This window comes from Hylobates moloch, unplaced genomic scaffold, assembly GCF_009828535.3.
Source record: "Hylobates moloch isolate HMO894 unplaced genomic scaffold, HMol_V3 SCAFFOLD_19, whole genome shotgun sequence".
NCBI lineage: Eukaryota > Metazoa > Chordata > Mammalia > Primates > Hylobatidae > Hylobates > Hylobates moloch.
Window position 1 is genome coordinate 26,106,432 of NW_026652294.1, and position 25,486 is coordinate 26,131,917.

Genomic DNA, 25,486 nt, shown 5'->3' on the forward strand with positions numbered 1-25,486 from the left:
TGGACCTGAGAATTCGTTCCCGGCTGGACAAGCCCTTCACCTGTGCTCTCTCAGAAAGGAGGGGAGGGAGGGGACACTGGCTTTTCTGTGCCCCTTAATAGCTACACAGGGACCAACAAAGAAATGTGACAAGCTACAGCGGCACGCAGGTGTTCTGCTCAAGGACACGCTGGGATGACTCTCAGAGTTCTGGAATGGAAACTGACAAAAGGTTGACCATGAAAGGAAGGTAACAGAAGTGCATCCAGTTACTATGGCAACCCAGCTGAAGAACTGGCTGGTGCCTGCACACATACCCCACTGCTGCGAAAGGGGCTCCTGCCACCCTAGGGCCAGGGGGTTGCAGGACTTCCCAGCCCCAGCCCTCGGCTGGCTCCCATTGCCTTGGCAAAGGCGGTTTCCCCATCACCCACTAGCCCCGAGGGAACGGGGGTGTGGCAGTGGAAACAGCGCTGGGCCAGGGGGTCATGGCACACAGGTTCTCTCCTGGTTCTGCCAGGACTGGCCTAGACTAAGTCACTTCTCCATTCTCAGCCTAAGTGTTTTTTTTTTTTCACATGAGGGGAACCCGGTGTCCCTGCCGCTTCTGCTGCCTATCAGCTTCTGTGTATCTCAGCGCAGGAGTGAGTGAGTGAGTGAATGACCCAGTGTGAGTACTTTGCAAAGGCTGGTCTGGGAGAGGGAGAGAGAAGAGGAAAGACGACAAGATCATGACTGAGCATCCACGTGGGGCAGGCACACCCTTGCCATCGCCTACGTGCAACCCTGGGGAGCTGGCACTACCAAACCCTTCCACAGATGAGAAACCTGGGGCTCGGAAGGTCATCCGATTACTCTAAGAGGGCACAGGCTGCCCAGCCACGTCTGCAGGACTCTAAGCCCGTGTCCTCCCCACTCCTCCACAGGCCCAGGTGCTTGGCAGGTCCTAAGCAAACTACCCCCCAGCCCCCCACCCCCGGCCGGGCTCACATCTCACAGCCACCGCTTCTGCCCAAGCAAGAGACGCACATAACCAAGAAACCAGAAGCTCAACTCCCGTCAAATGAGGCTGTCGATTTTAATTAATTTCAGACTTTGTGTGTTTCTGGCAATTATTTGTAACAAGGTTTACAGAGGGCATTTAAAATTAATGGTGATTTTTATCTGGAAATCATTGATTATTTTTAAGTAGCTCATTAGGGGTGAGTGTGTATTACAGGAGCAGCAGGCTCTGTCAGGAAGGAGGCACCTGGGGCTATCAGGAGGAGCCAGAAGAAGGAAGACGTCTAAACTGTGACAAGTTCAAAGCCAGCAGGATTATGAAATGATGCTCCCCAAGAGAGAATCTGATTGGACCAAGATGTACGCAAAGGGCCGGGCGTGGTGGCTCATGCCTGTAATCCCAGCACTTTGGGAGACCGAGGTGGGAGAATCTTTGAGACCAGCCGGACCAACCCCGTCTCCACTAAAAATACAAAAATTAGCCGGGCATAGTGGCAGGTGCCTGTAATCCCCAGCTACTCAGGAAGCTGAAGCAGGAGAATTGCTTGAACCCAGGAGGCGGAGGTTACAGGGAGCCGAGATGATGCCACTGCACTCCAGCCTGGGCGACAGAGCCAGACTCTGTCAAAAAAAAAAAAAAAAAAGGCAAAACCGGGGGAAATCTTGTGAATGACCTAAAATGGGAAAGCGAGTTGGGCTCCTCTTGCTTCTCACTCATTGACCTGCAGACATGTTGGCATGTTTGCTGCCACTGGTGGCTCTTAGGGAGGTCCAGCTGTCCCTAGCCACTTGGCCCAGGGGAACTCGCTACCTCAGGCAGAGGCTTCAGCATGAACCCCACGAGTGGCAAAGGCCCTGAGGAAACTGGAGCAAAGACTGCAGGGAGGGGTCCCTGTGGGCATCAGCAGGCAAGCCTGGAAAAGCTGGGCCCTGGGCCGTCACAAACACCACACCAAAGGGCAGGTGAGGGAGGCTTAGCACATCATCTTCTGTACTTTTTGTATTTTTTAAAAGTATTTTAAAAGACATAAGTTTGAAAATCTAACCTAAGAAAAACCAATGCAGATGAAGATAAATGTCTAAACACCAATCACATAAAATGTTCAATGGAAACAATCTAACATTACAGACCATTTACAAACTGCTACAGTTTTTTCCTCCTGCTTTTTACTCACAGGATTAAACTCCAGGGTAGTCCTCTGAATTATAATAAAACCACTAATATTTGCATAGGCCTTTATAGCTGATACAGATATTATTTCCATTTTGCAGGTCGGAAAAGGGAAGTTTGGGGAGATTCCATGCCCAAGTATTCAAGGCATGTACTCTGAGGAACTGGAGCTGGGCTCCTTTCTGACATGCCGATGCCCTCAATCTTTCCCAGAGGTTAGCAAGGCATGACAGCCACCACCATCATCATCGTCTTCATCATCACCATCATCACTATCATCACCATCACCACCACCATCACCATCATCACCACCATCACCATCACCACCACCACCACCACCACCATCATCATCACCACCATAACCACCATCACCATCATCACCACCATTACCACCATCATCACCATCACCATCATCACCACCACCATCACCATAACCACCAGCATCATCACAACCACCATGCAGCATCATCACCATAACCATCACCACCATCACCATCACCACCATCATCACCATCATCACCATCATCACCACCATTACCACCACCATCACCATCACCACCATCATCACCACCATTACCACCACCATCATCACCATCATCACCACCACCATCATCACCATAACCACCACCACCATCACCACCACCAGCATCATCACCATAACCATCACCACCATCACCATCACCACCATCACTACCATAACCACCATCACCAACCACCACCATCATCACCATCATCACCATCATCACCACCACCATCACCATCACCACCACCATCACCATCACCACCACCATCATCACCATGAGCACCACCGCCACTACCATCACAATGATCACCATCACCAGCAGGAGCACCATCACCATGAGCACCACCACCACTACCATCACAATGTTCACCATTATCACCATCACTATGACAACCCATCATCATCACCATCACCATGACAACCATCACCAGCAGCACCACCACCATCACCACCATTACCACCACCATCATCACCATCATCAATCACCACCATGAGAACCACCGCCACTACCATCACAATAATCACCATTATCACCATCACTATGACAACTATCATCACCACCATCACCATGACAACCATCACCAGCAGCACCACCATCATGAGCACCACCGCCACTACCATCACAATGATCACCATTATCACCACCATGACAACCATCATCACCATGACAATATTACCAGCAGCACCACCGTCATCACCATGACACCCATCACCAGCAGCACCACCACCACCATCCTCATTACCACCTGCACCGCATGATCCAATCCAGATGCATCCAGAGGTCCCTTCTTGAGGGTAAGGAGATGCTCTAGGCCTTGGGTCTTGGTGGATGGGCTGGATCTTATTTCAAAAAAAAAAGGAAGGCAACCCAAGCAGGAGAGCAAAGGCTCAGTGACCCCCACGTGTTTAGTATGTCTGGGAAATGGTCTGCAGTTTTGAGTCAGGAGATGAGGCTGAAGAAAGGATTTGAGGGCAGACAATAAAAGCCCCCGTCTGTCCATTGCAACAAAGTCTTGAATTTTATTCCTCAAGTCACCGGCTTCTACACTGTGCTCGCTGTAGCCCCAGATGCCTCCCACATGCCAGTGTTCCTGGAGCTGGGGAGAGGGCAGGTGAAGGTCCTGGAGTTGGGGGTCCTGGAGCTGGGGAGAGGGCAGGTGCAGGCGGGGTCCTGGAGGTGGGGGGAAGGCGGCTACAGGTGGGGTCCTGGAGATGGGGAGAGGGCAGGTCCAGGTGGAGTCCTGGAGCTGGGCAGACGGCAGGTGCAGGTGGGGTCCTGGAGCTGGGGAAAGGGCAGATGCAGGTGGGGATCCAGGCCCCTGCCCCAGCTCCAAGCAGAGCAGCTTGTCTTATCGGATTCATACCTGGGAGAGAGGCTAAGAAGACATTAGAAACTTCTGCCATTGGCCAAGGAGAATGAAAGTTCGTGTTTACGCACAGAAGAGTAACATAAAGGCTAAACTTGAGACAAACAACTTTGGTCACGCTGTAGTGGACAGAGGCTGGAAGAGACCAGTCAGGGGGCTGCTGTAGTATTTCCGGTGAAAGCTGCTGAGGGGTAAATGAATAGTGGCAGAGGTAGGAAAAAATGAAAACATTTAGGAGGTGACATTGGAAAGATGAGGGTGGGAACTAGCAAAGAGGTGAGAAGGCCAGTGGGACCCCCGGGGAGACCGATGTTTCTGAAGCCAGCAGCAGAAGGTAATGGCCAGGCTGAGAGGCACCAGGCCCTAAGCTAAGCTGTAACAGCCACGGTTCTGCTTCACACTTCCAGGTCTACAAGGCGTGCACTCAGATCACCTCATCTTGCATGTGAGCGCACAGCGGTGCAAGGGTGCTTAATCACAGGCTCAAGCTCACGAAACTAACAAGGGTCTGACGTGGGACCTGAGAGGTGAAGTTGGGGAGGCTGTGCACAGGGTTAGAGCTCAGAGGAAGAAATCCCATGGTCCTCTGACCACCCAGAGCACTGGCAGCCACTACCTGTGGTCATTACATCCGGACCCCGGCTGTTCCTCATGGTGACAAGGAACCCCTTGAGGTCAGGCATTGAGGTTTACGGTTCTTAAATCCATGGAGCCCCCAACACTCTCTTGCCTCCTCTCTTTCTCTCTCTCTCCTCTCCCCCTCCCCCCTCCTTCTCCTCTCTATCTCACCCTTCACCCCTCATTGGCTATCAGGCCACAGATTATAAAGGTCTCCCCCAGCGGGTGGGTAGACGGATTGAAGAACAGGAACTGACGGATCCCAAAGTAAGGTGGGCCACCCTGAAGATCCACGTTGTCCAGACCTGGAGTGGACTTGCTTTGGAGATAGTGAGCTCCCTGTCACACAAAGAACTCAACCAGTAAGAATGACTAACAGGGAATCCCTGGAGGATTTGGTCAGCGTTTGTCAAACTTACTTAGGAAGCAGAGCCTAGGGATAACATCTTTGTGGAATACCATGAACTAATATTTAATCTCATGATACAATCAAGGAAAAACTTTACTGTAGAAAATATCACTTCAAGGCCAGGCATGGTGGCTCACCCACGCCTGTAATCCCAGCACTTTGGGAGGCTGAGGCAGGAGGATGGCTTGAGCCCAGGAGTTCAAGATCACAACCTGGGCATCATAGCGAGACCTCGTCTCTGCAAAAAATAATCAGACGAGTGTGGTAGCATGGGCCTGTTGTCCTAGCTACTCAGGAGGCTGAGGTGGGAGGATTGCTTGAGCCCTGGAGGTCAAGGCTGCAGTGAGCTAAGATCATGCCACTGCACTCCAGCCTGGGTGACAGAGCAAGACGCTGTCAAAAGAAAGGAAAGGGAAAGGAAAAAGGGAAATGGAAGGAAGAAAAAAATATAACTTCATTTAGCTACATGTGAAAAAAATGACTAGAAGTCCACCAAAGTCTTCAACATAGTCATAACCAACTGTAAATTTTTGTCTGATGCTTACTATGTCATTTTGTCCTCTGCTAGAACCCAAGAACCAAAGATGTAGGAAATATGCATGCCAGGAAAAAAAGTTTAATTGAGAAAGGTCTGCAGATTGTGTCTTTTTCCCTGCACATCGAGAGAAGAGCACTGTGGAAGTTTAGCAATGGCATATACTGTGGTCATTCTGGGGCTGCTACACCAAAAGATTAGAGTGGGTAATTTACAAACCACAGGAGTCTACTGCTCACAGTTCTGGAGGCTGGGAAGTCCACGTGGAGGGCCCCAGCAGATAACAGTGTCCGGTGAGGGCTGATATCTGCTTCCAAGATGGTGCCTGGCTGCCATGTCCTCACGAAGGCAGACAGACACCCTCAGCCTCTTTTATAAGGGCACTAATCTTACTTATGAGGGTGTAGCCCTGGGGACCTAATCACCTCCCAAGGCCCCACCTCCTAATACCATCTCCTCAGGCCGGGCGCGGTGGCTCATGCTTGTAATCCCAGCACTTTGGGAGGCCGAGGCGGGTAGATCATGAGGTCAGGAGATCGAGACCATGGTGAAACCCCGTCTCTACTAAAAAATACAAAAAATTAGCCGGGCGTGGTGGCGGGTGCCAGTAGTCCCAGCTACTCGGAGAGGCTGAGGCAGGAGAATGGCGTGAACCCAGGAGGCGGAGCTTGCAGTGAGCCGAGACTGCGCCACTGCACTCCAGCCTGGGCGACAAAGCGAGACTCTGTCTCAAAAAAAAAAAAAAAAACAACAACAACAACAACAACAAAAAAAAAACCATCACCTCGGGGTGAGGTTTCAAGGTATGTACTTCAAGAAGGGCACAGTGTTCAGGCCTTGGCTGCCTAACTCTCCGCAGCCCAGGGCAGGCTGGCGGATCACAGGACCGTAGTCTGAAGGGCCGCAGATAAAGCAGCCTGGTCAGGAGACCTCAGGGAACTCGCCACATGAACGTTCCTCAAACCCCGGACTCGAGGAACAACTCGGAAGTGGCGGTGCTGTGCGAGTGATGAGAAGGGCTCTAGGAAGCTGCCTCCAACCTCAGCTTGGCCTCCTCCAAAGAAAATGCTGGATTTTATTTGTGGGTGCCCTGGAAAAGGCCCACCAGCCCTCAAACCTCGCTTTTTAAACCCATGAAATGTGAATCCAACAGGCTAATGTAAGTGGCAATGCCCGATACCCCGAGATGCTGCTACACAAATGTTAGTTGTTGTTCATGAATGAGGAACGAGGGAATCAGTCCCTTGCTGACTAATCATCCTGAGAGAGGAAAAAAAATAAAACAAATCACTATAATAATATAACGTCTACACAAGCCACCACAACTCGACTTTTTTTTTTTTTTTTTTTTTTGAGACGAGTCTCACTCTGTCACCCAGGCTGGAGTGCAGTGGTGTGATCTCAGCTCACTGCAACCTCCACATCCCGGGTTCAAGCGATTCTCGTGCCTCAGCCTCCTTAGCAGCTGGGATTACAGGCACACACCACCACATCAGGCTAATTTTTGTATTTTTAGTACAGATGGGGGTTTCACTATGTTGGCCAGGCTGTTCTCAAACTCCCAACCTCAGGTGATCCACCTGCCTTGGCCTCCCAAAGTACTGGGATTACAGGTGTGAGCCACCATGCCCAGCTGTGAGCTACATTTTTAATGTCCACGTGTTTAATGCCAATGCAAATGTCTAGTGGGAGAATTCCTTTTGAGCACAGGCACACCCTTCATAAAGTGCACGCCAAAGGGGCCAACGGGCTCCGTGAATGCTGCCACTGCCTCCACTTCCACCCGTGCCCATGTCCCCTAGGCAGAGGCCTACTAGGGGCTGGGGGAAGCCAGCAGAGAAGCACTCAAATTCCCTGGCAGGATATGATGTCAACACCATGGCTCCCATAGTCATGGACACAGGTTTGATGGAACATGGTCACCCCTGGACTATGCCCCCAGAGGATGACACAGGCAACCAACCCTTCGGGCTTCTCTCCACTGAGGGTTTGCCCAGGAAGAAAAGCACAAGTCCCATCCATCGAATTCCACTTCTGCATAGATGCCCAAATGAATGGAAGGCAGGGACTCAAACATATTTGCACACCCATGTTCCTAAGAGCTTTATTCACAACAGCCAAGGGGTGGAAGCAACGCAAACGTGCACTGATGGATGAATGGATAAACAGCCCGGAGTACATGCAAGCAGTGGAATATTGCACAGCCTGGAAAAAGGAAGGAAGTTCTCACACATGCTACAACATGCGTGAATTACGTTAAGTAAGAGTATATTATGCTAAGTGAAAAAGGCCAGTGGGAAAAAGATAAATTCAGTATATTATGCTAACTGAAAAAAGCCAGTTGCACAAAGATAAATACTCTGTGATTCCACTTACATAAATAAGATGACGGCTACCAGGAGCCAGGGGAGGAGGGAATAGGAGTAATTGTTTAATGGGTACCAGGTTTCAGTTTGGGAAGACGAGGAAATCTGGAGATGGATGGTGGTGATGACTACACAGCATGAATGTATCTAATGTTGCTAAACTGGGCACTTAAAAACGGTGAAGATGGTAAGTTTTATGTTATGTCCATTTTGCTGCAATAAAAATTTGGATCAATGTTATTTAATAAAGCCAGGAGTGTGACTGAGGAAAAAAGGCAGGAGTCGCTAACTGCGTGGCCGGGGGAGCCCTGAACCACCTTGGAAGGTGTAGCCACCAATGGTGGGCCCTACTGCCGCGGCTCCTCCACACCTAGGCCTGTGAGGCGGGAATCAAAGCCCCGCCCTGCCCACCTTCCAGGGCTGTCATGAGCGTCCCGTCCACATCGGGCAGGGCAGTCTCCAAAACTGTCCAGAGAAATGCAACCTGGGCTTCAATTCAGGTTAGGGCATCCTTCAGTCATTAACACTAGTAATTTTAGCATTTGTGCACCAAGGGGATCAAGTTCAAATGAGGAAACCCTCCTTGAGAAGGCAAAAAAGCTTGACGTGCACGCTGTTAAGAATTCCCTAAAATGGGTAAAAGAAAAGGCAACCTGGCCACTCCATGGTGCGGTACAGAATCTCCCACCTCACAGGTGCTGGGTCCGTGCAAAGGGGAAGGGATTTCCAGTGCCTGGAAAACCCACTGTGTGCAGTGGTTCCTTCTTCAGTGACGTCAGCCAAACAGAACACAAACAACCAAGACGACAGGCAGACTTGTGACAGACGATCCCACTGAGCGTCCTCCCCCAGGGAAGGAGGCAGAGGATCACACAGCCTCGGCCCAGGAGACCCAAGGAGAGGCTGAGAACGGGGACGGGCCTGGCATCCCCCTAGATGGTGCGTGATGCTGTGGTCCTCTCTGTGGGGCCAGGACATCCATGGAGGGGCAGTCCCTTACAGAGCTCGGGGGACCTTGGAGTGGTCACCCTGTGCCCAGCTGGGGGGCTCCTGTGGTGGCCACTGTCTCCACCTCTGTTTTGTGTCCGGTTGGCCTCCCTCCACTGGCCTGCTAGCCAGACCTGACTCTCAGCTCCGCTGGTCCGTCCAGCCCCATAAGCAGGACTCACCTGGGGACACGGGGGACAATGGCTGCCCTCACTCGCTTTAGAGGGTGAAGGGGCTGCTGAGAACTCTTGTCTTCACTTTCTTTGGTCTCTTTCAAAAACACATTTAGTAAATGAGTCAATTGTGTAACCTAAGAAACAGCTTTTTTAATGAAGCTGTTGGCTGGGTCACAAGATTTTGGGGGGCATTAAAGAAACCAGATCCGGACATTGGGGGAGCGCACTTGGCCAGGTCTCACCCCAGATGCAAACGTCCCTTCTCTTGACCAATGTAAGTGACGGGGAGTGCACTGCCTCAAGGGCAGACTGTTCTCTCAGTGCATTCTTAGATGTCCTCTAACTTCAGCAGAAATTCAGTTCTGTGTTAATCCCTTCTCTCCATGCCCTCTGAAGTTGCAGAAAGCACCATTCATGCCCCTGCCAGGGGAGGACCCTTGGAGTGTTTGAACAGAGGCCCCTTGAAGCCACTTTGCAGAGGCTGCCGCTGCCCAAGGATGCTGGACAATGAAATGCTTGGGAGGAACTGACGGGGACAGGGCCTTCCAAATCCTGCTCCACCGCTGGCTGATGCCAAGCACAGCAGGCGACTGTCGAGCATGTCACCCACATCAAACCTTGGAAAACACCTAAGAGGCAGGAGCGGAGCGAGGTGTGTCTTCCACATGTTGGACTGAATCTCGGCGTGTGCACGTGTGGGTGGCAGAGCCAGGGTCCCTACCAACTCAGCCTGAGGCCAGCTCTGGCTTTTGGCCGCCATCCTCCACGGAAGAGCTCCAGCCCCACTTTCTGTGGACCGAACAGTGTGTAAAGCACCCAACACATAGTAGGCATAAGAATGTGGCCAGGCGCGGTGGCTCACGCCTGTAATCCCAGCACTTTGGGAGGCCAAGGCAGGCGGATCACCTGAGGTCCAGAGTTCGAGACCAGCCTGACCAACATGGAGAAACCCCATCTCTACTAAAAATACAAACTTAGCCGGGCGTGGTGGCGCATGCCTGTAATCCCAGCTACTCCGGAGGCTGAGGCAGGAGAATAGCTTGAACCCGGGAGGCGGAGGTTGCTGTGAGCCGAGATCGCGCCATTGCACTCCAGCCTGGGCAACAAGAGCGAAACTCCGTCTCAAAAAAAAAAAGAATGAGTGATGTGGCGGGGTGGGGAACAGGAGGACGGGAGTGGCGACCTAACGCTGACCCCACAGACAGGCTCTCGGGACCCTACCCGGCCTGCTCACACGATCCCGTCGGCCTCATCTCAGCTCTCCCTGGTTTTCTCCATTTCAGCCTTGCAACCCTGCTATAAAGCAGGCAGTAGAGCCTCGTCCCCATTTTACAGATGCAGGGACTGACTCAGAAACAGCTGAGCTTTTACTCAAATCCACCAAGTCCAACACGGCATGGGACCCTGCATCCTCACGCTTGGTCTGAAGGGACACCTCCACTCTGCCACTCCCTGAGATGCCGGGGACCACAAGGCGTCAGGTACGGGGAGGAGCCACGTGAACCTGAAATGCCACATCCACGTGCGGCATCTCAGGGTGGGGCCGGCATCTCGATGGGATTCCTGGCAGGACTCGCTGGCTGGGCAGTCTGGGCTCCATTCTGGCTGGGACACAGTTTAACATATAGACAATACAGAGACACTGAGCCCAGACCAAGCCGGTTCACACTCCAGCTTCAGAGATAAGCCCCCAGGTGAGTCATCACACCCCACCCAGCCTCAGTGTCCCCTCCGGTAAAAGGGGGATCGCAGCAGGCCTCTGTGTTGTGGGACGTAAAGGCAGCAGAGGCCTGTCCACACTCACCCACCACAGCGGCACCGGCTCCAGCTCCATCCTCCCATCCGCAAGGGCTCTCCCACCGCCTAGAGGATGGGGAGGCTGAACCAGACCCCAGCTTCCCGGTCAACCGGAGAACAGGCCACAGCCAAGAACAGCGAGTCCAGAACCACCCCCACACACGGCAATGTGCAGTTTACACACACATGCTTCTCCGCAAGGCAGTTAATCCCCATCACAGGCTTGGAGACAGGGGCCTTCATTTTAGCCACTTTGCAGATGAGAAAAATCGAGGCCCGTGGAGATGAGCAACTTGGACTCCTTACTTTCCTGCAGGCCAACCAGCAACAAGGAAGCTGTGTGTGCACCCAGGAGAATGCACATCCCTATTCAGGTCGACTGTGCTTCTAAAGCATCCTTTCCTTGCCACTGGATGAGAACAAATCAGGGTGAAACTTTCAGCTGGCTGGTTTTCAAAACTACCCACACAAACTAATATCAAACCTTCTGCCTGTGAAGAGCCACAAACTAGAGTAAATGATGCACCCCAGCTTTTCTGAGATGGTCCTGATTTCAAATATTCAAACCACCTGCCCAGTCACAGTTTCAGAAGATCCTGCCATCCCACCACTCAGGATGGAGCATGGGTTCATAGTTTGTCCATCTCAGCTCCTGGCTGTGAGAGAAGGACAGGGAGCAGACCCACGTACTGAGCCAAAGGCACCTGCTGCTGGGTCTGCCTGGGGTATCCCCGCAACTTGAATCTGAGGTAGGCAGGACTAGCTTCAGCTGGCGGAGGTACTGGGTTGAAGAGTGTCCCCCCTAAATTTCAGATCCTTCTGAACCTTGGAACATGACCTTATCTGGAAATAGGGTCATCACAGATGTAATTAGTTAGCTGAGGTCATTGTGCCTTAGGGTGAACCCTAAATCCCATGACTGGCGAGCTCATAAGACAAGGAGAAAAGACTCCCAGACAGACCCCGAGGTAAGACGGCCAGGTACAGACGGAGGCAGAGACTGGAGGGCTGTGTCTTCAAGCCAAGGACTGCCAGGAGCCGCCAGAGGCTGGCAGAAGCAAGAGAGGGGCCTCCCCTCGAGCCTCCGGAGGGAGTGCGGCCCTGCTGACACTTTCCTTTCAGACTTCTGGCCTCCAGAACTGTGCGAGAATGAATTCTGTTAGTTTACACTGCCCAGCTCGTGGGGATCAGTTACGGCAGCTACAGGACACTCACATAGCGGAGAAGAAAGCTAAGGCTCAGAGAGAAAAGTAACCGGCCACAACCCCCGGGCTCACAACAGCTGAGCCCAGCTGGACTGGGCAGCCTGGCCCAGTGCTTCAGACCTACTTTCCTCCCCTGGCACCGACTTCATCTCATCAACACTCCCCCACCCCCGCTTACATACAGGCTGCTGATTACGATGAAAGATGTGCCAATGTCCCCACTTCCGCAGTATCCAAATTAGTGTCATTACAGAAAAGAAGTCCAGATAAAAATACCCAAACTTGGGGAGCGCCAGGGCGAGAATCAGCAGACCTGCACGGCAGCCTGCAGTGGTGGCATCTGAACTCACAGCAGCTCAGGCCGAGAGGCCGCCCACCGCCCACCCCTCCAGCTCGTACTGGTACTCGCCAGCCAGGTCCCCAGCTCTCAGAGCTGTGTTTGCCTTTTTCATCAACTAAACAAAGCAGCAGAGGTGCAAACACTGCCTTGGGGAAGCGGGTGGGTACATCCCTCCCTCCAGTCACCAAGGTTGTGGGGAGGTGTGGGGGGGGATGAATTACTGTACAGCAAGTCCAGCTGCACCAGGATGTAATAAAATGTGTTGCTAAGATACAAGTGCCACAGAAGTTCATTAAAGGACACTTTCAACCAAGCTGCCAGACTCTTCTCCCTTCAAAGCCGCTTCTTTGGTACCGTCCCTAGTGCTTATAATTAGATCCACAATACGAGAGGCTGCGTTCCCCATTCAAGTCCACTCAGCAGAACACGTTAATAAAATAACTCCAACGAGGCAGTGGCTGGGGCTGGAGTGTGTGGGGGGCTGGGGGACGAGTCTATTTACAGAAATGCATTTGTGTTCCACTTACTTATCTAAATGAGAGATAAACACCCTTAAGAGTCCCGAGGCATTCTGGTTGTGTGATCGGCTCCTCCCCTCCCAGGAGTTTGGGGCTCACTCTGGGACCGCAGAATCGCTAAACCTTGGGAGCTTGGACCATTGTAGAACCCAGGTCTTGAATCTCGGGAATCACCAACACAGACTCTTTGCATCTTAGGATGCTAAGGTTCTAGAATCTTCAGCGTGTCGAGTCTGACTCAGTCACTGCATTTAGCACTCGGTATGTCGGCACCTCCCGAGATGTTGAGTGGAGACAGAGATGAGGGAGGGAGGAAATTACTAGATGACCCCCCGCCCCCCACCTCCACCCCCTCATCCCCCCACGTGACAGAGCTATCCAGGGGAAAGACAGACTCTGTCCCTGAGGTCAGGGTGACTGCCCACCTCCACCGGGCCCCAGACGATGCAGAGGAAGGAGCCAGGTGTTGAGGGCACAGTGGAGGGGACGTGGCAAGGGGCTCAAAGATGGTCGCAGAGGGGACAGTCACCTCGATCTGCAGGGGTGTCCCTTCTGGCTGGGGATATGTGGAAAGGCTGTATTGCCCATATCCAAACATCACACTTTATTTCTGGCTTCTCTTGAAAAACCCAAGCAAGGAGCCAGCGGCACAGGGCCCAAGCCACATGACAACGGGTGGTGCTGGGCCAGCTGAGGGGCTTGGTCTCTCCAGCGCCCAGCCCTCAGCAGGACCACTCGCCAGCCCACAGCTTCAGAGTCTGCAATCCCTGCCGAGGTTGGGAACCTCAGGTTGTAATTACACAGCCAGAGAGTCCCTGATGAGTCTCAAGATTTCTGAATCACAGAATCTCAGTGTCAGGGAGCATCAGCCAGGCTTCTCCGTACAACTGCTGGTTTGGTGCCGCTTCTCCTTCACTGATTGAGAGGTGGTTCGGCAGACAAAGGCCTTAAACAACCAGTTCTAGCCCCAGACAGCTCTCATCATCAGGGAATTCCTCCAGACTGGGGGCGGAAATCAGCTTTCACCTAACTTCCAATCTGTGGTCAACATTCTGCCCCACGAAAGGGCTGCTCCCTCTCAAACACTCAGGCCAGGTGGCGATTCAAAGGCTGAGGTCAGTCACACCGAGAGGAAGGGTCCCTACCCCGTTTGACTCTCTGATCCCCTCTAGACCACTCTCTAAAGCTGCCACCTGTCCTACACACACAAACACACACACACACACACATGCATACACACATGCACTCATATACACATGCATGCAAACACAAACACCCACATGCACACACAGATCCACACATGTGCATGCACAAGCACACACACACATGCATACATGCAGACGCACACAAGCATACACAAACGTGTGCACACACGCATACACACACATGCGCGCACACACACACACGCATGTGCACATCCCTTCCCCCACTCTACTTTTCACCAGAGCACCTGCCACCTTCCGACCCACTCCATATGTCATGCATTATGTTTCTCATCGATTACCTGTCTCCCCCCCGAGTCTCTGAGCACCACAAGGGCCTATTCCGCCCACTGCTCACGAGCCTGTTAACGGGGCCCTCCCTGCTGAGCATCCTCATCTGGTCACACCCCGGAGAATACGCAAAAAGGCTTCAGATACAGAGAGCTCCACTACCCTCGTCCCCTGCAGTCCCTTATGCTGAAGGTCCTGGGCCACTGAGTCCCAGCTCCTGCTTGGAAATGGCAGCCACAGGTGGCTCCTGGCAACTTTCCCTTGATGTGCCCACTTCTGCCACTTCCCCATGCCTATGGCTGGAATCACCTGGAGGGCTCTGGCCTCAGTCCACGATGGCCCCAGTAACTGTTCTGTCACCTCTCCTTCCAAGCTCTTGGGGGGACCTTCTTGCAATGGCTGCAGGGAGGTGGACGTGCGCAATGTGGGCAAACAGAGCCTTGCATTCAATGGGGCTGTCAACCTGGAGTTTAACAAATAATTCCGGCATTTATCTGTGGTGCATTTATTACCACTGAGATGCATTAATCACAGACTAGACTAATATCGCTGATTGTAGGAAATGCTACCTGTCACTTTGTGAGCTGCATCTCACGTTAAATTCTGGATCATAGTCTCTATTATGTATATATTTTTAATTACATTTTCAAGTTCATTTACATGTGCAGATTGGCTTTCCGCCTGAATGACATCAAAGAGAAACACTTCTCCCTCTCTTTCTCTCCCTTCCCCTCCTCTCCTGCCTCATTCCAGCCCTTTTCTTTTTCCTGGGGTACAAAGCCTCTCCCCAAATTGACTACAGCTTCACCCAGGGGCGGCCTCCTCAGGGAGGTCCCAACAGACCCCTCTGCTGCCTCCACTCAAGAGGCCCGCCCTTCCAAATTGCCATCTCTCAGCTCCTTTCCTATCCTGGGGAATGACTCTTCCCTAACAAGCCCACAGCTGGCCCCTACCCTCAAGTGTAGACTCTGAAAACAGAAATGTGCAAACTTGGGCTAGGTGATGGCTGCAGGGACTCCTGATTCTCCAGGGACACAGAAGGTGAAGAAACTTACCCATACCTGGAGATCTGCAGCCAATCTGATTTAATAAGTTTCATCGTATGGACCATTCTGGAACACACTGTGCCCTGCCAAAGCTGCCTGTCTCTTACTTGTGCAATTCAGAAGTCAACTACTTGGAGAGTCTAGCAGTCGTTCTCAAAACACCCGGGTGTCCTGAGGGTCCTTTCTTGGCAGTCCTGTTGTCCACACATAAGGTCATCCATGCAGGACCCAGCAAGTCTCACATACAGGCTGCCCTCTGGGGCCAGCGGCTTCAGAAAGAAAACTCTGGTGAAGTAGATTTAATTCTGGAAACAAACACAATAGGTTTCTCGCATGGGCGAAGCGCAGTGATCAGAAGACCTGGAGTCACAGGGGCCCGATCTTGTTCCTGGGTGCAATCCCCAACCCCCACCGGGGCTTCAGTTTCCCTCGGGTAAGATGAGGGGCTTGGCCGAGGTGCTCCCCTTGGTTCTCACATCCTATGCTTTTAGCTTCAGCCATAAGCCATCAGGCCAAGGCGGGGGACATGTCCCCTCAATTTCCACAGACTCCCAAGTCAGGGGTCGAATCCCAGCTCTGGGTACACCCGTCCAAAGACCAAAAGCAACTCAGAAGTTTCTGTATCAACAAAAAGCCACAGACGCCTCCCTGCTTTTCTATGGCAATAACATCTTTGGGGTCCTGTTGGCTTTCTGTTTCTTGTATTATTGTTAATAAAATAGTACTGACAACAGCTCTCTCTACTCAACTCCTGGCTGCACCTCGGGAATCGTGCCCGGTGCGTATAATGCTCGCCTCATTCGTCCCTGGGACATCGCTGCCAGAGGGGCTACAACACCCCCACTTTGAGACCAGGACCCAGCCTGGCCCGCCCCTCCCAACCCTCTTCAGGAAGAAGGTTTGACACAACCCTGGGCAAAAAAATAAAAATCCCACACGGATACCCTCCTTTCTGCCATATTTTAAGAAGACCAGCACAAGTGCCAAGCCAAAGTAAAAAACCGTATAGTACGGCCCAATCAGAGCCGCCAAGGGATGCCCGCTCTTGGCAGTCAGGGACTGTAACCAGAGCGAAGCTGCACCAGCAATTTCTCCCCACACTGGGATTGCTACTACCGAACAGGAAGTCACCACCAAAAACAACACAGAACAATCTTCAGAAAGCATATTGGTTCCTTCAGAGAATAGAGACCATTTCAAAATGAGATGTCTCTCCACCTTAAAGTATAAAATAACAACATCAGTAATAATAAAAAGGAGAACAGAACGCAAGCCAGAGAGAGGGAGGAGGAGGAAACCCCCTAGCTGCGAAGGGTTTGGCTTCTGCGCTGCAGACTCTCCGCAACCCCGCAATCCCGCAATCCCGCAATCCCCGCCGAGTCCCCGGCCAGCCACACACTCCCCGGTGCTAAGCCAACAGCCAGGCTCCTGGGAGATGCAGAGACCAGACCCAGACCCAGACCCCAGGAAGCTTCCATGACTTCTATTTCAGAGCGAAAGTCCCACTCGCGGTCACCAGGACGGTTACTAACTTGCTGGACATCGTCTCCAACATCGTAACTCCACTTATTTTTATCTGACCGTGTGCCCTGGAGTAACAGTCCACACCTCACTTTTCATATTGGTGCCATTACGCTGTCATTTCTCCCCCTACACGTGCCAGTGTTGGGGTTAAGGTCACGAAGCTGGGCACCCAATGGCCCAGAACTGGACCACGGCTTCTCTACTCACCAGGTGTGTGATCTCAACAAGGCCCTCAACCTCTCTGGGCCGAGCCAGTCCACAGAGAGAACCAGAAGGCACCTGCTCAGAGCCAGCGCCCCACAGGAACACCAGGACGCGTCAGGACACGTCATCAGTCCCACTAGGTGAGAACTTCCTGTGGGCCCAGAGCTTAATGCACCTCTCACTAATCCTGTGGCCTCTCGAAGATTGTTTCTTGAGTGCTCACCGAGCGCCAGGCACTATGTTGCCTGGCTGGCCATGAACTATTATTAATCCCCTTTTATAACTACGGAACCAGAGCCTCCAAAGCAGCGAAGCTTGCCCCAAGCGGAAGAGCCAGCAAAGGATGGACCTGGGATTGGAACTCCAGTCTGTCCAGGTTTAAAGCCTGCACTGTAAACTGCTTTGTCACACGCCTCTCGGAGACAAAGTTAAAAGCCTTCTAAACAGTACTTGGGAGGGAAATCGGGGGGCAGGGCCTCCAAGGATGGGCCACCGGACACCCTCGAAGCTCCTGAACCCCCTAGAGGTGACCAGAGCCTCCCCGAGACGCTGCCCCATATCAAGAGCCTTGGCTGCTGAAGGAGTGTGGCGCCCTCAGGACCAGCAGTGTGTACGCAGATGGGGCAAGTAGCAGCCTCGTGTGTTCACTGCTCACACAAGTGAAATCAAAGACACAGCCCATGATTCGGTTCCTGAAGAGACAAAGGCGTTGGAGGAAAAACTTGCTAAATCACAAGGCTAATCATCATAGCCAGCAGCTTTAATGAGGCATCATGGGACTACCAAAGTTATTATCAGAGTCATTTCATTGAAAAAATTCAAAGTTAATTGAAATCAATTGTACAGTTCCGACAGCAGGTGTTTTAAGACTCTAAGATATCAAAGCGGACTCTTTGGAGTGGCTGATGCAGGCGGCGTAGTCAGCATAGTGGTTGTCAGCCTTTACGGGGGCAAAAAGCAACATGACACTCTCACACGGAAAGATCGCCTCCCCAACGGGGACAAGCAACAAGACAAAAGTGCCCAGGTCGATCCCGGGCAGGGGGGTGGTTCCTGTGGTTCAAATCAGCCCTCATCTCTAGTAACAGACCCACATTTGACACCTTCACGTTGCAGTCTAAATGCACTTTCATATCTGCTGATTTCATCTCAATCACCAAGTGAGTGGGTCTTATTCCCATCTCCACTTAACAGCTGGCAAACAGAGCTTGCTCAGAGGCAGAATGGCTTGCCCAAGGTTGCTCAGCCCAGACGCAGGAAGCTAGGCCATGAACCCCCGTGTGCTGACTTTGGGGCCCTTGTTCTTCTGGCTACATCACCTTTTACCCTACACCACGGGAGACCAGCTGGAGATGGGCAGGGGGCTGACACGAAGGCACTCCGGGCTAGGGGGCAGGGTTGACAATTCCATTCATGGCGGTCCCAAGCAGCTCAACCTTGGAAAGCTGCCCTCCTCCGATCTGTCCTGAAGATTCACCAGCCCAATCCGACCCAAGTCCCAGGATTATCCTGACAATCAAATAAAAAGACGTTGATCAAGGAGGACAGAGGAGGTGCGTTGAAGAGAGTGCCACAGCCAGCCACGGCAGCGAGTGTGCAATCTGCCACCACCTTCTCTACCAGTGCAAATGTCACCTCCCTGGAGCTGTCCCCACACCCCTCAGCACAGCACATCGTCCCATCTGCTGCCTGGGTGAGCCTGGTGGCCAGACACCTCACACAAATACCTCACTGGGCCTCGAAAGGTGACTGTGGACACACCTGCCTCCCCAACTGCATGTGGAAACAGCTGTGAGCTGTGGGCTTTCATCAAGTGAACATCCTCTGCACGTGTAAAGCCTTACAGAGTGAAATGTCACCATCACTCACAACATACTGCTCCACCGCCACTTCCATATCCCCAATAATTTCTGGTGGAAACTCCTTTCATATTCGTGGAATTAATCTGAGCTGTTCCCAAGAGACCTCCACAATACCATGTCAGGTGTGAAAAGCAGGTCTGGGAATAGTGATGCCTGGTGCATGGACTTGTGTGAGAAGGTGTTTACCCAACATCACAGACGCATCTGCAGACACCTCCGACGAGCACACCTCGAGGCCACCGATGAGCACACCTCAAGGCCACCGCTGCTCTCGCTCAAGGATACAGTGGGGCAGGAAGAAGTGAGACCCGCGCTTTACGATATTCAAACTTGTACTGCCATTTTCCCGATGAGCACTGTTGCTTTTCTAAGAAAAACCTTTAAAAAGTAGAATTCTTCTTCATCTCCTAAATGTTGCCAAAATGACAATGCTGATCACCACCTTCCTTAGTAAAATTTACTTCAGCAGAATGTTAATTATTTTCCTGACTTCAAAAACAAATCCTTCCTCTCATTTTAGTAACCGACAAAATAACTATTTTATACGCATTACACAGGCTTTACATATATACTGTTGTATTGACATTTATCAATATACAAATATTTGTCATTATATTATACGTTACATGTGGCCAAGAAAATTAAATCAATAGGAATAAAAATGTAACTGGTAAACATGTAACTATAAATTGCATTTATGTACATACGCACACACACCACAGGCACACAAACAACACACACACACACACACACACACACACACACTTTTCTTCTTCAACTTAGCAGAGTTACCCACTCAATTGCCTTCTGGGGCTTCCAGAGGTGTCACCCACTAATTCTTTGGCTCTAAGAACCTCTGCCAAAGGCTGGGGGTCACCTGGAACCCCCACCCTCACAGCCTGGTTTATGTACTGGTCACCCAGGGCTCTGGGTCCAGCACCAGCCTCGTGCTCCCCACAACGATGGGGCCTGTCAAGAGGCTCTCTACACAGGTGACAAACACCTAAGTATCTCATGCACTTGGGGAACCCAGGCATCCTTCGCACTCCTCCCTTCTGACCTGCCCTCAGCGCCCCTGCACTCCTACACACACCTTCCTGCCTCGTGCCCTAGAAGCCCTTGGGCACGGCAAGAGGCCATGGTATCAACTCTAGGCCCTCCGTCCCTGCATGTGACACCTTCTTACACTGGCCCCTGCTGGCCTTCTCTGCCCTCTCTCTCTCCTCCTCGTTCATGGTTTTACTGCCAGAAAACTCAGCAGCACCCTTACCTCCCACTGCAGGTTTCTCTGGGGCCATTTTCCCCTGACAAGCTTGGCCGCCATCCCCGCTCATCCACTCCCCAGGAGGCGTTATAGACACATCTCCCAGGCAACCCCCTCCCGGAAGCCGTCCTCAGTTTCCAGGCCAGCAATGATGCAGGTGTTCCCGCAGCATGATTTTCACAGCCCTTTTCCAGAAGTTCCTTGAAACTGTTCTCCACACCTCACTCTTTTGCTGGGTTTGCAAGGGCAGGGAGCTTGCCTCATTCATCTCTGGGTACACTCATTTCAACACACACGATTTCAAAATCTTCCCTTTGCTCCAGGCCTACTGCAGGCTACGGGCTCCCCTAGGACAGTTAACAAATCATTGCCAATCTTCACACCATCACTGCCCTGGGAATAGGCAGAAGGGAGCCCAGCAGGCACCCCTCAGGGAGCTTACAGTCTAGCACAGTAGCTGATCTAGGAAGATCTACACAAGCAAAGCTAAGAACGCCGCAGAGGCAGAAAAGCACTCCAGGTGTCTGTAGCTGCCCCGCAGAAGCAAGGCAGAGCTTCTGGGGCAGAGGCCTAGCAGGTGGGCATGGCCATCCCTGTGGCTCTGCAGGCCCCTGGGTTTCATCCCAAGAGCAAGGGGAAGCCACCAGAAGGTTGTGAGCCAGGGAGCACCGTGACCTCATTCATATTCTAAGACACTGACTCTGGGGAAGAATATACTGGAAGGGCCCAGAGTAGACGCAGCATGCCACTCACAATAGGAAAAGGTGGAAAGAGGCCAAACGTCCACTCGTGGATGAACGGTTGGACAGAATGAGTTCTCTCTACATGGCGGGAAGTCCTGACATAAAAGCTAGTGAAGTGCTGATACGTGCTACAACTTGCACGGAGCCTGAATCATTAAGTGCAAAAGGCCAGTCACAAAAAGATGTAAATATATCTATTTCATATAAGTGGAATCATACTATATACATAGCACAATCATAGTATATAGTCGTTTTATACACACACACACACACATACATATATACACACATACATAGTATGATTCCATTCATACGAAAGCCCAGAACAGGCAACTCTAGAGACAGAGTAGATTAGTGGTTGCTTAAAGCTGGGGAAGCGGGAAAGGGGAGAGGGGAAGTGACAGCCAAAGGGTTTCTTTTATAGGCGATAAAAATATTCTAAAATGGATGGTAGTGAAGGCTGTACAGATCTGTGAATATACTAAAAACCACTGAATGGTACACTTTAAATGGGTGAATAGTGTATGTAAAGTATACCTCAATAAAGCAGTTTTGTTGTTGTTGTTTTTAAGTAGATGCAGTGAAGGGGCTATCACAATCTTCCAAGTAAGAGATGGTAGTGGGTGGGCACAGGGCGATGAAGAGATGGAGGGGTCCAGGAAACTCCAGCTGTGTGTGAGCGGGGTGTGAGAGGTGGGGGATGAAGGCCACACAGGTGGTAGCCAGGCTAACCAGGGGTGAAACCAGGCTTGGCCTTGCTGTCCCATTCCCACGATCTTCCCCTAGCAGTATTAAGTGTGGTGCTTTTGGAGTTGCACTGATTTTTTTCTGTAATGTATAATGATACTGTTTCAACAATGAGAACTGGCACTTTACCTCAGAGAGATTAAAATGCACCTTTCTGGAGGAGAGTAAGCTTGGGAGGAGAGTTTGGAAAACAGAAAGTCCTGGTACCAAAGGACTGCAAACGATGTGGGGCGGGGCTGTGGATAACCCCCCAGCTTCATTCAGTGGCTGCTTCTAAGATGGAATCCCCCAGTGCTGGACACAGCTGGTAAGTCATGGTGAAGACACGTCTCAGCGCTGGGCGCACACACAACACCTTTCAAGACAACGTATTTTTACTGCTGCACTCAGGGACAGCCCCTCAGAACCCAGAGTTCATCAACTCCATGGACTCTTGGGGTAGTGCACAAGGTCCCAAGCTCTCCTCTGGGGTCTTTCTCGTGAGACCACAGCAGCATGGACTGCGGGTCAAACAGAAGGCCCTTCCCAACCCGACTGCAAAGCTGCACCTACATGAAGTTCAGGTCTGGAGATGCCAGCTCACACATGGCATCTAAATGCTGTGCTCGGAACTCCGAAGAGGGGACCCCCACCCACCCAGTATTTACGCTGTCTGTAACTTACACAGAAGGGCTTGTTGCTTGACAATTTAGATAAAAATGTTACTGCCTGTCTGCATGTGCTGCAAACTCATGGTGTAAACCACTGGAGCAGCTAATGGAGTCTTCACACATATCTTGTTAAAGAAGAGGGCCCTCCGCTATCGGAATCACAGCCCAGCAGCGAAGTGCAGCCACACCTGGGAAGGCAGCTTAACTGGCCTGGGCCAGGCCACAACTCATCAGCTCTGACCAACTATCCTATGCCTCATTTTTTTTTTAGTGGAAAATATGACTTCATTTTCAAATAGCAAGGTCCTATGTAAACTCACTTCCTGTTTATTCCCTAGTCCCCCAAAGGTAGGACAAAAACTAGACAGTTACACAGAAAACGTATCTCTATCTACTCTGACCAATAAGCTATCTACCACTATGAGTCCTTTAAACACCTTTACACACTTGTCCATGTTTCTTAAAGTAACTGAGAAAAACATCGTGCTAAGGGCATTAATGAGAAATTCACGGTTGGGCCCTGAAAGACAGGATTCCGCTGCTGGCGTACTGCTAACAGACCTGGATAACGGGGTCATCTGTTCATTTTACTATCTAGTTCATCATCCACATGTGCACTTTTAATTGAAACTTAACCTTTATATCCGATGTTCCAGCACAAAAGACATCTCTGGAGGTGGAGATGGTATGAGCGTTTCCCTAAGCAACTCTCTAAAAGAATTCTACCTTTAATTTTCTATTGAGTTAAATAAACAAACTGTGACACTCTTGCCTTTTCATCTCCACTCCCCCATTTCGGCTCCTTCTGGGCAGGTTCTGGGGTGACCAAGCAGGGCCTCTTAAAACCCTAGTTCAGCCCAGAGTCACCTCCAAAGCCCTTGTTCATCGACCTTTCCCCAGCTAAGCTGCCAATCACCACCAAACTCTCCCAAGGAGAGGGAGAGGGGAGTAAATGTTAAGTCTACCCAACTCATTTCATAGGTGACCTCTGAAAGATTTCAACGCAGAGCCTGGTAAAGACAAGGCGGCTTTATTAACATGCTGAACGACGGCCGCAGCCCCCTCCCCTCCCTCTTTTATGAGCTCTTGTTATATAAAATGCCACAAAGGGAAATGGAAAAACAACACCCTTACAGTTAAAAGCACAAGTTCCAATGGCCAGGCCACATCCTGGCTGCCTACCCGATGTTATGTTTTAGTCATTTAAAAGGGAAACATTTCTAAAAGGCCGGAGAAAAAAAGTTTTCCTTGTTTTCTTTCTTTTTAAACACACACTCACACACACAAAAAGATGGAGGTCAGTTCGCTAGCAAGCCTCCTTCCCGGAGTTCAAATTTAAAGGCAAAGGCAGCCCGGAGTCGGAGAGCTCCTTCCCGAAGCTGCTGCAACCTTCAAACAGGATTTTCAAATGTTTCTTTCGGCTTATCTAAATTCCGGCATGACATAATAAATAGCGACTCATTTACTATCATCATAAAAATTTAAACAGCCTTGAAATAGTTGCTACAATACAGAAGAAATGACCAAACCTAAGCTCAGAAGAGTCATTCCAAATAGTAAAACTACTGCCACGCAGAAACATAAAGAGACATTGTTCCAATAAAAGCTCCTAGGTTATTGGATTTTTTTTTCCTCTCTCTCTCTTTTAAATCTTCTACTAAGAGCGTACGAGTCAACAACTTGCCGTTTTACCCAGTGAAAAAAGGGTTTAGTAACCCTCAGGTATCACACTGGACCAGATCTGGTGGCGGATTTTTTTTTTTTTTTTTTTAAAGAAAGTATCTGATTTGATTCTACACAGTGATTAAACAGCTTTGTGCTCTGCGGAAAAGGGTCTTCCGACCCCTCCCCCTCCAAAAATGGCATCAAAGCAATCAAAATGGTAATGCCGGGCCTGGGTCCCCTCCCCCCGCCAACTCCCCGACTTCGCCGGGGCCGCGCGCCGGGCCCCCCTCCGGCGGGAATGGAAGCTTCCACTCCCGGCCGGGGGCGCGCGGCCGGGGGCGGGGGGGCCGCGGCACCGACAGAAAGGGGTTAGTACATTCGTCCCCAGCCTCCGGTCCAGCCCGGCGGCCCAGACCAGGCGCGGGCCCGCGGCACTGCCATCTTCCTTTCAGCAAGCCCGGCCCCCGCCCCCCCCGCCACTCGCGCACGCCCCCTCCCATCACTTTTTAACTTTAAAGACTCGACACGAACGCCCGGCCTCCGAATTCTCTCTCGCCAGGGTCACCGGCAGCCGCCCCAACCTCGTCCACGTCTCTCCCCTACGCCAGAAAATCCCCCGGGGGAGGGGGCGTCCGATCGGGCGGCCCGGGCTGGGGTGGAAGCGCAGGGACCGGCCCGGGCGGGGGCGCGCGGGGGCGGGCCCGGAGCTGTCCAAGTTTGGCGCTGGCGGCTGCGGCCGGCATTCCGAAGGAAGCGCGATCGATGGCCGGGGGCGCGGCGCGGGCGGGGGCGGGGCGCGCAGAGGGAAGGAGGGAGGGGGCAGCGGAGGGAGGGAGGGAGGGGGCAGCGGAGGGAGGGAGGGAGGGAGGGGCGCCACCGCCCCCGTCCCCGCCAGCGCGGTGCCCCCAGCACGCCATTGGCTGCGCCGCTCAAAGTTCTCGGCTCGGGGCTGCGTGGGGAAGGGGCGGGTGTGCGAGTGCGGGGAGGGGGCGCGGCGGGGGAGGGGCGGGAGCCAGGGGGCGGGGGCGCGCGGCCGGCCGGGCTCCGGCGGCGGCATCTGTTCGTGGTGCTGAAACCCCGAGCGCTGAGCTCAGCGCAACTAAGTCACAATGGACAACTTTTCCTCCCCGGAGGGGACCCGGAGGGGGGTGGGCGGTCGCGCCTCCGACGCGTGGGAGCTTCTTAGGTGTCCCCAACCACACCTAACGCCCGGAGCCCAAAGTTGGAGCAGAACTGGGGGGTCCCGGGGACGCGTTTCTTTTGTTCCCCAGGAGCTGGCGTCAGGTTCCAAGAAT

The 25,486-nt window shown here is 52.0% G+C and overlaps 1 protein-coding gene across 1 annotated transcript in view; it reads right to left on the reverse strand.

The window, feature by feature from the left end:
- PHF21B (PHD finger protein 21B) overlaps positions 1 to 25,486 on the reverse strand; it is a 124,600-nt gene that overhangs the window by 97,201 nt on the left and 1,913 nt on the right. The window lies entirely within an intron of this gene.